This window comes from Peromyscus maniculatus, chromosome 1, assembly GCF_049852395.1.
Source record: "Peromyscus maniculatus bairdii isolate BWxNUB_F1_BW_parent chromosome 1, HU_Pman_BW_mat_3.1, whole genome shotgun sequence".
NCBI classification, from domain to species: Eukaryota; Metazoa; Chordata; class Mammalia; order Rodentia; family Cricetidae; genus Peromyscus; species Peromyscus maniculatus.
The window spans coordinates 15506444-15516995 of NC_134852.1; the positions used below are offsets into that span (position 1 = coordinate 15506444).

General features: G+C 43.1%; 1 pseudogene; it reads left to right on the forward strand.

The window, feature by feature from the left end:
• The first annotated feature begins 2415 nt into the window (after positions 1-2415).
• Positions 2416-10351, forward strand: LOC143273802 (ubiquitin carboxyl-terminal hydrolase 29-like; annotated as a pseudogene).
• Positions 10352-10552: the final 201 nt, after the last annotated feature.

Consider the following 10552-nt stretch of genomic DNA (forward strand, 5'->3'; position numbering starts at 1 on the left):
AGGAAAGGGCCACCATCTTAGACTGCCTGCTGTCCTCAGTAAGAGTTGATTAGCCTGGTGGTAGTGACACAAGCCTTTAATCCCAGCACTGCAGGAGGCCTCTGAGTTTGAGGCCTGCCTGGCCTACAAAGTGAGGTTGAGCTTTGGAGATCACTGCCATTCTATCCCTCCATACAAGGGTTTGATGAATTTTAATCTCCAAGCTCAAAGCACTAACATGTATGTACCTTCTCAGATTTCTGCTTGACTGCTTTGCCAATCTTCCTTTGTTTGTTTGTTTTTTTTTATTTTTTCAAGACAGGGTTTCCTTGTGTAGTTTTGCTGCCTCTTCTGGACCTCACTCTGTAGACCAGGCTGTCCTCAGCCTCACAGAGATCCACCTGGCTCTGGCTCCTGAGTACTGGGATTAAAGGCTTGTGTCACCTCCCCTGCTGTTCTCTGCCAATCTTTTTTTTTATTTTTTAAATTACACTCATCACTCATGATATTCATTACTTACACTCATGCTACTAATCACATTTGTGGTATTCATAGATTACATCGCAGTATGCATTAAATTATATATACATATTTTAATTTTAAATGTGGAATGTCATTTCTTGAAGGGGATAGGAGTTAAATACAGGCTTACAGCACAATGGGAGGATCCCTGAGGGCAGAAGTTCGCTACTGATGTTTTACAATCTTGCATCTAAGCTGTTAACACCCATTATTCAGGATACACAGACAAGGAACTTCACTTAAGCATTCAGGAGGTGGAATTGGGCTGGGAATTAGCATTGGGAGGATATCAGGGTCAAGGTCTGCAAGCAAGGCAACAGTTACCAAAAACAGGCGCCAGGGCCCTGCAGGTCCCCCTTTTATTAAAAAATGAGTTTGAGGCCTGCCTGGGCTACAAAGTGTGTTCCAGGAAAGTGGCAAAGCTACACAGAGAAACATTGAGAGAGAGAGAGAGAGAGAGAGAGAGAGAGAGAGAGAGAGAGAGAGAGAGGAGTTTACCACGGGAAGAAGACCGAAGTGGGTGCTTAGGCCTGTGGGAAATGATTGTGCAGGAAGAAAGGGAAGGGATGAGATGGACCTGGCTTGTTATAGGTGACCCCCCCTCCCCAACCCACGCACAAGCACATATGGTTTTAAGTAGCTCTGCCCCACCTGCACATAGATCATGTGATCATGCTGCACACATAGTACGAGACCAAGACACACAGGGATCAGGTAGGAAGAAAGGCACCCAGAGTCTCACTAGAAATTCTGCCATCCTCTCTGGTCTATTTTCTTTTTAGGGTCAGAGGGGTGAGAGAGAGATTGCCTTAGAAGTTTCTGTGTTTCTTATTTTCACTTGAGGGTCTGCAGTCATCAATAACACTGCAAAAGAAGCTTCCTTGCCCCTCCCCCTCTTTGTGAGCCTTCCTCTGCCTTTGCCCACTTGGTTTGGAATTGTGGACCTTCCTGCCTCAGCTTCACAAGTAGTTGAAATTACAGGCCTGAACCCTAGGTCCAGATATATTTTTGTTTTCATTTGATTTTAGAAATGATTTTTAGTTTTATTTTTTTAATTTTAATTTATTTGTATAGTTGTTTTGTCTACATGATTATGCATCTGCCCTGGTAGATTTCAGTGTTTCTTTTTACTGATAATTCCTTACTATTCGTTCCTTTTCCATTTCAGAATTTGGAATGTATATTTTGTGGTGAGGTTATATGTTAGAAAACTGTCACGTATATGGTATTCTTTTTGTAGAAAGGGTTTTGCTGAGTAGCCCTGGCTATCCTGGAACTCACTATGTAGACAGGTTGGCCTGGAATTCAGAGACCTGCATGCCTCTGCCTCAGTGCTGAGTGCTGGGATTAAAGGCTTGCACCACCTGGTAGAAATATGTTACTTTACCAGGAGCTGCCAATGTAAGGAGTGCCAAGAGTTTCAGTGTCTGAATGGACTTTGGATTCATTATTATTACATTTACTTCGTGTGTGAGTGTGTGTGTGTTTGTGTGTGTAACATATTGGGTATTGTCATCAGAGGACCACTTACAACAGTTGTTTCTCTCCCTCCATCAAATGGGTCCCAGGAATGGAAATCAGGTCTACAGGCTCGGTCGAAAGTAGCTTCACCTGCTGAGTCATCTTGTCAGCTTGGGCTTTGGGCTTTTAGATAGTGTTGGAATAGTTAATGATGACAGATCTTTTGCAATTGGACTGAATGCATTTTGTGTGATTAAGTCTCTGAACACGTGAAAGCGGTGATCCATTTTGCAGAAAGCACCAGGAGTCAGTTTGTGGATCCTTGAATACTATACAAGAAAGTGGAGCTCCATTCCCCATGAAGATGTCAGTTTTAGGGCCAAACTCCAGTAGTAGTCATGTTGAGAAAGAGAGTGGAGAAACACAGAGCAAAAACAGGAAGATAAATGTAGCATGAATCGTAAAAGGTCTTAATATAAACAAACCCAGAGCCAGATATTGGGGTGAATGCTGGAAGATCAGAGAAATAGAACAAGCCTCAGCTTCCTAACCTTGCCAGTTCCTCAGATGATCCTGTTTCCTCAGACTGGAAGCCTCTGAGTCCTCATCCAGAATGAATCTCACCTGAACTGCTGCTAAAAGCTTAACCAGCTCCACTTCCTGGTTTTCACACCTTATATACCTTCCTGGGATTAAAGGCTCACTTTGTGGGATTAAAGGCATGAGTCACCAGGCCTGGCTGTTTCGAATGTGGCTTTAAACTCAGAGAGATCCAGATGAATCTCTGTCTCCCAAGTGATAGGATTAAAGGCATGTGTGCCACCATTTTCTCCTCTCTATGTCTATCTATGGCTGTTCTGTCCTCTGACCCCAGATAAGTTTATTAGGTTGCACAATATTTTGGGGAACACAATATCACCACAGAGAAAATCCACCTCCAGTGAGGACATCTTAAAGAAAAATAATCCTGAATCAGAAAAGAAATTCAAGACCTCTAACTCCAGGAATAAAAAAGGTGAAGGAGAGAAACCAATGGCTTTAAGAGATTAGGAAAAGGCTGACATTGGGAAACTTGAACCCTCATTCAATCCCAACATGTGCTTGAAGCCTAAACTGGATGACACTATTCTTCCAACACTAACATGAGCTGATGAAAGTTGATCAAAGTTTAGCCAGGAGACCCACACATACACATACAATGAAGTCCAGCCTTCTCAAGACATTTATGTAAAGGAATTGAAATGTGAAGGCTTCTCCAATTTGGGAAACAACTGTTACATGAATTCCATTTTACAGCCTGTCTTTGGAATTCCAACCTTTGCAAAGGACTTGCTCACACAAAGTATCCCATAGGAAAAAGTTTCAAATGATGATCTTATCAAGCCTGTAAGCCAACTGCTTGTCTTGAAAGACATCCAGGATATAGAGGTCAAAGGAATGTTACTCATGGATATGAAGAAATCCATTATCACAGTTGCAGACACATTCTTGGGTGATGAACAGAATGATGCCCATGAATTTCTAAGTCAGTGTTTAGACCAGTTGAAAGTGAAAATGGAAAAACTAAATACCATGTAGATTATTGAGAGAGATAATGAAGCCAAGAGGTGACCCGTCCAGCAGGCCAGGTTATTCGAGGGTCTCGAGGAGGGACCACCTGTGAATCAATGGGGGGTGAGAGGGAAAGGAGACCAAGCGCGTGAAGAAAGACAAAGTCAGTCTGAGTTGCGTCAAGGTCTCGTTTATTGACTGGGTGTTAGAGCTTATAAACAGGGCTTCAGGTAGGGAGGGGGAGCAGGAGTGAGGAGAGGACAAAGAAAATTCCTAAGGAGGGTCAGCAGGAGGTCGCTTTGGTCCCAGGCCCCTGCAGCTAGCTGATTTAAAGAGGTTTATTTAATCCTACATTCCTAGGTTAGACTAAAAGCCTCTTATTTACACGAGGCTTGATAAATCGTGGCAGGTAACACAAGGTTCAAGACACAGCTGTCCAGAGTCGGTCTCCAACAGTTCCCCCTCTTTTCTCAAAAATGGACCAAGTCCATAATATCGGGATTGCGGAGGTCTGAGAGAGCCTCTGTCTTAGGCTATACAGGGGGACTCCCACGCATGGCAGGTGCCATGTTGAGCCGGTCTCAACGACCTCTGTACACTGTTGTCTCCTGCGTGGGCCCTGTACTATTCCCGTCATTGAGTACTCTCTAGCAAGACCGTGGGGACGTTAGGGCTTTAGGACACTGAATCTGAGTCCTTGATGGGGCTCCTGGCTGGCCTCCTAGGAATCTACTCTGTGATAATGAATTGAGATGTGTCGTGGTAAGGCCGAATCAATCTGATTTTTGATAAACCGAGTCAACTGCTGAAAGGCCCAGGGACCAAAGGTAATGAGAAGGAGAAGGAAAATAATCAGGGGGGCCAGGAGGGTGGGGATCAGGTTAGAAAGCCAAGGGGATTCTTTAAAGCTCCTATATAGAAGGGCAAACCCTGCTCCTAAGAGCAAGAGCCGCATCTTACTGAAGCCCCATAAAGGCTAATAAAGGAAAAACCCACAAGATTACAATTCCCATACAATTTCGTTTCACAAGATCATGGTCTGGGTACAGAGTGATCACAGACGGGTAATTTGCATCAATAGGTACATTTTTCCTGAAACCTCAAGGGAGGGGTATTAAGGCGGGAGTGGAGTTTACACAAAGGTCACAGTGGTCCTTCCTGGAACACCTGCAACTATCCCAGTCACAGTTGAGCACATCTCTTAGCAGAAATCTCTTTACATTGTTATATGGTTGCAGGGGAGATTGATCAATGGCTAAGTCAGGTTGCTCTTGGAACTAGATTTTTAGTTTCTCATTTCCTGGTGCTTGAAGTTTTCTCTATTCCTGAGGCTTGGGGGTGTAAGCCTGAAGGGCTAGGGTCTTTCATTCCCCCATTTTCTTTTGGGCAAATTTTAATCTTAAAATTATGGCATTACATTTGGTAACTCATGGCCTATTTTAGTAACTCATGGCCTGTAATGGCCATGCATAGTTCATGTATAATTAGCCATCTTGTCTCTATGCCAGGGAGTTTTTTTGACCCAGCATCTCAGCCTCTTCTGATCAAGGAAAATGGGACGATGTATTCTCTTCTGGAATTGCTTCAAGCTGGCATTGGGGCGTCGTTATCAGGGCCCCTCCCCCAAAAGGCTGAAAAGGTGGTCAAAGACTGGGCAGGGGGCATTTGTCAGTAGCATGTAGCTGCCTGACCCATAGGGACAGAGAAGAATCATGTTAGCTGGGCTGGTCCACGTTAGCCTTTAGCACGTCCGGAGTCCACAGTCGTCTGGAGTGGTGGAGTCAGCAACTGAAACTTGGAGGTGTCTGCCAGCCAAGTAGAAATCTGTTGAGACAGATTTAAACTAGGAACAGAGGTTAAAATTTATGAATTTATTTGGAACCCTTAGGTTTATACCCATAGTAATGGGAAAAGCAGTAATCCCAAGACCAGGAGAAAGGAAAAATACCATCTTTAGGAATACTTATCTGGGGTCCTTTTGACCTCTGTGAAGTGGGTCTATGTTTTTATGACTCTTTTAATCCTTTGAGGCCTACTTACAAAATGACATAAAAGTTTTAGATACATTAGTATTACCAATCTGTACTGAAATCCATATTGTAGACAAAGCAGATAAGGGGTATCTGTAAAACAGCAGATGTAGACTTATACCTTTGAATCCCAACAAGAACTACAGGTTTGGGCATTTTACTTCTGTCCAGAAAGCCAGGTGTAAGTTGGACAGAGATTTTAAGCCTGGTGAAAAGCACTTTTAGGTTTACATTTAGACATATCTAGATGACATCTAAAACAAATCCAAAATGTTGAGCTTGTGACTGGACAGTAAATGGTCATTGCTCTATCAGCTCATCAGGACTCCTAAATGTTAAGCTCTGAACCATAGAACAGGAGAGTAATCTGAAACATATCTTATTTTAGACTCATATGATTCCTTTATGATTTATTTAAATTTTTACATTAGAACATTTTTTTTAAAGTGAGCTTACAAGCTAGCTATGGCCTTGCAGAAAGATCTGGTTGATGCTGCCATGCTGACAAAGTTAGAGCTAGCCTAGCCATCAGTACTGTCAGAAATCTGAGAAGGATAAACTATATCTGAGTGTAGACCAAGAAGCTTCCAATCCTATAAATTACAGTGATCAATCCCTACCCAGGTCTCTATAGCGTTGGAGGTACCAGTCAGAACAACATCAATCTTCTACCACCATCAAGCCCATAAGGCAGAGTACCTTTTTTGTGGAATAGGGACACGGAAGACTGACAGTGTCCTACTACTTGTCCATAATCTGGGCTGGGTCCTGGAGGCAGGCGTTGCATTGGGGCATCTTGCCCTTTGGTCAGTGTCGTTCCTAATTCAGGTGGCATCTTTTTGTCATTTCATATCTTCTTTGGAGACCTTGGGAGTCATTGCTAGGAGCTGGGGAGCTAGGAGTCTCTGTTTTTTATAGTAAGTTTTTAATCAAATAATTTAAATGTCATATTCATCAGATCATTGACAGGATTGAGGACTATTATCTATTAAATGTATCTGAGCCAAACAAATCTAGGCCTAATCTTGAAAATATCTCTAAGTTTGGTAATAATGACCAGGCTAATTTGTTCTCCTATAGATATATTAGTCAAATATACCTCTCAGTTTATTTTTATTTTAAATAGAACCGTTTATGCTTTAAACTAGTATCTGGATAGCCAGATGACTAGTATTAACTTGTATTCCTTGACACAGAGGACATGCATGCAAACTCAGACATTCAAAACCAAACATACATGTGGCCACATTTTCATTCATACCTGCAGAGTAGACAGACATTTTTAAAACTATGACCCTTTGGAGTCTCCATGTAACAGCAGAATAGTAAGAGAAAGAAATCTGAAACATGTTTACTTAAACTTTAAAGTTAGACCTTAAAGTTTCATTATATTTTTTAAACCCTCATGACATGCTTAAGCCTTTAAATTTTATATCTTAAACTGTTTCCTCAAGTCAAAAAATCATTTTTTTAAACTTTTATCTTAACCAACAATAATTTGAAACCAATTTTTTTAAATGATGGCAAGTATTTGTAACACATTGAACTCAAATGACCAAAACCCATGTAAATTTTTATTTTTCCTGTGGAAACGAAAGCATAATTTTCCTAGTATCTTGAACTGGTGATTTAACATTTCTTTTTCAAGCAATATCAGTGTTATGCCCAGATCGAATCCCCAAAGAAGCTACTGGAGACCTCAGGTACAGAATGCAAAAGCAAGGTTTATACAAATGAAGTTTACAAGCCTTGGCAGGGGGGCTAGTTCCAAACCTCTCACACACAGCAGGGAGGTTGGAAGGAGCACATGCCTTTCTTTGTGAAGCTAATACAGACCACATAATTTATCTCCCACCGCACGTGTCCCTCTTTAGGTTCATATCAGTAGTTTTTCATGTTATCTTTATTTCTCATTTGTTTAGCAACCGTGTTTAGGGGTTTTATGAGCTGTCTCCCAGGTTTGGGGAGTTTGGGGAGTTTGGGATGTTTTATGACCACTTAGTCTCTGTCAGATGGTCATATATCCTAACTCTGTGTTTTCTTAAGTTTCTGTAGTTGATAAAGCCACCTGGAAAAAGGCGTCTAAGTTCTTATCTACATTTAAGAATCCTGGTTTTAGCTTCTCTTTGTCTGTAGGGGATGAAGTTGGGGGGGGGGTGGTTACCGAGGTTTCCCAATCAGGACAGAGAAGGGTTAACAAGAGAAATTCCTGGCTGGCAGAAGAGACTTTGAAGTTATCACAGTAAAGGAAGGGAGGGGGAGCAGTGGTCATAAAGTATGTCCTTGGCTGCCAGTGTTCCTGAAAAAAAAAGTTTTTGTTAACTCCTCTGACTAAAGTCAGATTCTCTGTTCAGTGTTCACACAGTTTTGTCAGTTGCAGGCAGCCATTGCCCTGTCCAGAGCAGGACATGAGAATCTTAGCCTGCCTGTACTGAGAGCACAAACCCCCACCCTCGTGAGAGCAGCCAGCTGCCTGCAGTCCTGATAGCAAGAGAGCTAGGGAGGGAGGGAGGTGGCCCTCGCTGTGCCTCTCTCTCCTCCCCCCAGGAAAATAAGGGAGATGAGTAGCAGAAACAGATGACATTTACACAGACAATCCAAGTACCAGCACATCAGCACTGAGATGATGATGGCCTCACTCACAGCAAGCAAGCCCCTCGATTGTGGCTCGCACATCCTTCTGGTGGGCTAGGCAAAGGTTTAGTGGAGAAGAAGGGGACTGTCCCATAGCGTCTGTCACAGTCAAGTCAACAATGAGAACAGTTAACACACTACACACAAGACCAAGGGCACACGAAAGAAAAACTTTGCCCCAACGAGACAACCAACAAAGCTCCAAGAACAATGACAGCCTGATGTGCTCTGTGGAGAGTGACCCTCCAGGCTCAATCATACCAAAAACAATCCAGATCAAACAGACATCAGGGGGCTTTCACATCCCTGTCAGTCAGACATGTACCTTATTTCTTGGAAGAGAAACAGAGTGTAAAGTAACAATGACCACAATAAAACATACAAAAATCTCCACAAAATGTCTCTAACAATTTCCCGGGACAAAATACAAAGTGGCACTTCCTCCCACCATGGGGAAAGGTACCCAAAGATGCTCCTCTCCTAAGCACTCCCTGGAGGAGACTCCTAAAATCAAATGGTCACCTCTGAGGTGGCCCCAAATGGCTTGGGACTAGGGGGTCCCTTGCCCAAATCAGGGAATGAGAAGTCTCTCTTTCCCTCCCAGGATCACTGTCCGGACACGTCTGTCCCAGTGAGAGCCTGCAAAGTACAAATCAGTCGACAGGCACAAAACTTAACGAGACAAGACAGAGACAGAGACAAGACAGAGAGCGCTCTTACCGGTAGATGTCAATAAACCTCTGGACCCTTCAGGGTCCCGGTGGGTCTTTTGGTCTTTTGTTCAGTGTGATTTGTGGCAACCTCACTCTTACCGTCTTCTGGGACGGACACATCATTTAATAGGTCCTCAGCAAGTGCCAGAAGATGTGACAACCTACTATCTTTTTCTGAATCCTTTAAAACATCTCTGATTACTCCATAGAAACTAAAGAATGCATCGAGGATGTTCTCTCAGTCCTTAATTAAGCTATTGATATCCTTTCCAACTTTATTCCATGTCAAAGGGTGGATGACCGGGCCATTAATAACCAGCCAGGGACATTTTTCTTCCACGAAACAGAAAAACTTAATTAAATCTTTTTTCTTTCTTTCTTTTTGACTCTTATTCCCCTCTCCCTGAAATCTTCATTTCCTTAATGAAGAAAGCCTCTTTAGAGAGTACTTTACCCATTGATTGATGAACGGCACTTACCTCAAGGCTGCCCACGGCGCACGAGTGATGCTGTTGGGGCACCTCTACCCTAGTGAGTCTGGCCAGACCCCGTTTTCTCTTTGCCGTCCAGTAGTGAGCCACCATGCCTCGAGCCCCACGTTCGGGCTCCACTTGACCCGTCCAGCAGGCCAGGTTATTCGAGGGTCTCGAGGAGGGACCACCTGTGAATCAATGGGGGGTGAGAGGGAAAGGAGACCAAGCGCGTGAAGAAAGACAAAGTCAGTCTGAGTTGCGTCAAGGTCTCGTTTATTGACTGGGTGTTAGAGCTTATAAACAGGGCTTCAGGTAGGGAGGGGGAGCAGGAGTGAGGAGAGGACAAAGAAAATTCCTAAGGAGGGTCAGCAGGAGGTCGCTTTGGTCCCAGGCCCCTGCAGCTAGCTGATTTAAAGAGGTTTATTTAATCCTACATTCCTAGGTTAGACTAAAAGCCTCTTATTTACACGAGGCTTGATAAATCGTGGCAGGTAACACAAGGTTCAAGACACAGCTGTCCAGAGTCGGTCTCCAACAAAGAGGTCATCTCCATCACCGTATGCTGGGACTGCCACCACCAAAAGGTTTGTTTGTCCTGTCAGTGCTAATTTTGAATTAGAGCTGCAGAGCTCTATTGTTTGTGAACCCTGTTGTGAGGCTACTCTCAAAACTGAAGATAATAATTACCTCTCAGTTGACCTGCACCAAGGAACAAGAGAAGAGCCTCTATCTATTCAAAAGTCTCTTGATCTCTTCTTTACACCAGAAATAAAATTATTTTAATCATGAGAAGTACAAGAACAAGAATTCATTTCTCAGGTACACTTTGAAGAGGCTCCCCAGTGTCCTCATTGTTCACCTGAAATGCTACCACTTGATTGCTAATGGATTCTTGATCAGTCGGCAGCCAGTTGAGATTTCTAAGTATCTAAATGTATCTTCCCACTATAATGAAAACAGGAAAACACCATTTCCTGTGACTGATTAGGTCCCCCTTGATGACTGTGATGTCCCAAATGTCTCTGGAGGGAATCTGCCTCTCAGCCAGTCAAAAATCATCTAGGAATGTGAAGAACTATGAGAAAATTAATGCAGATGGGATGTGAGATCATCACACTACCACTAAGATTGTCAATTGTTATTGTCACCTTGATGAAGAAACAAATCTGGAAATTCTCACTAAATGGCT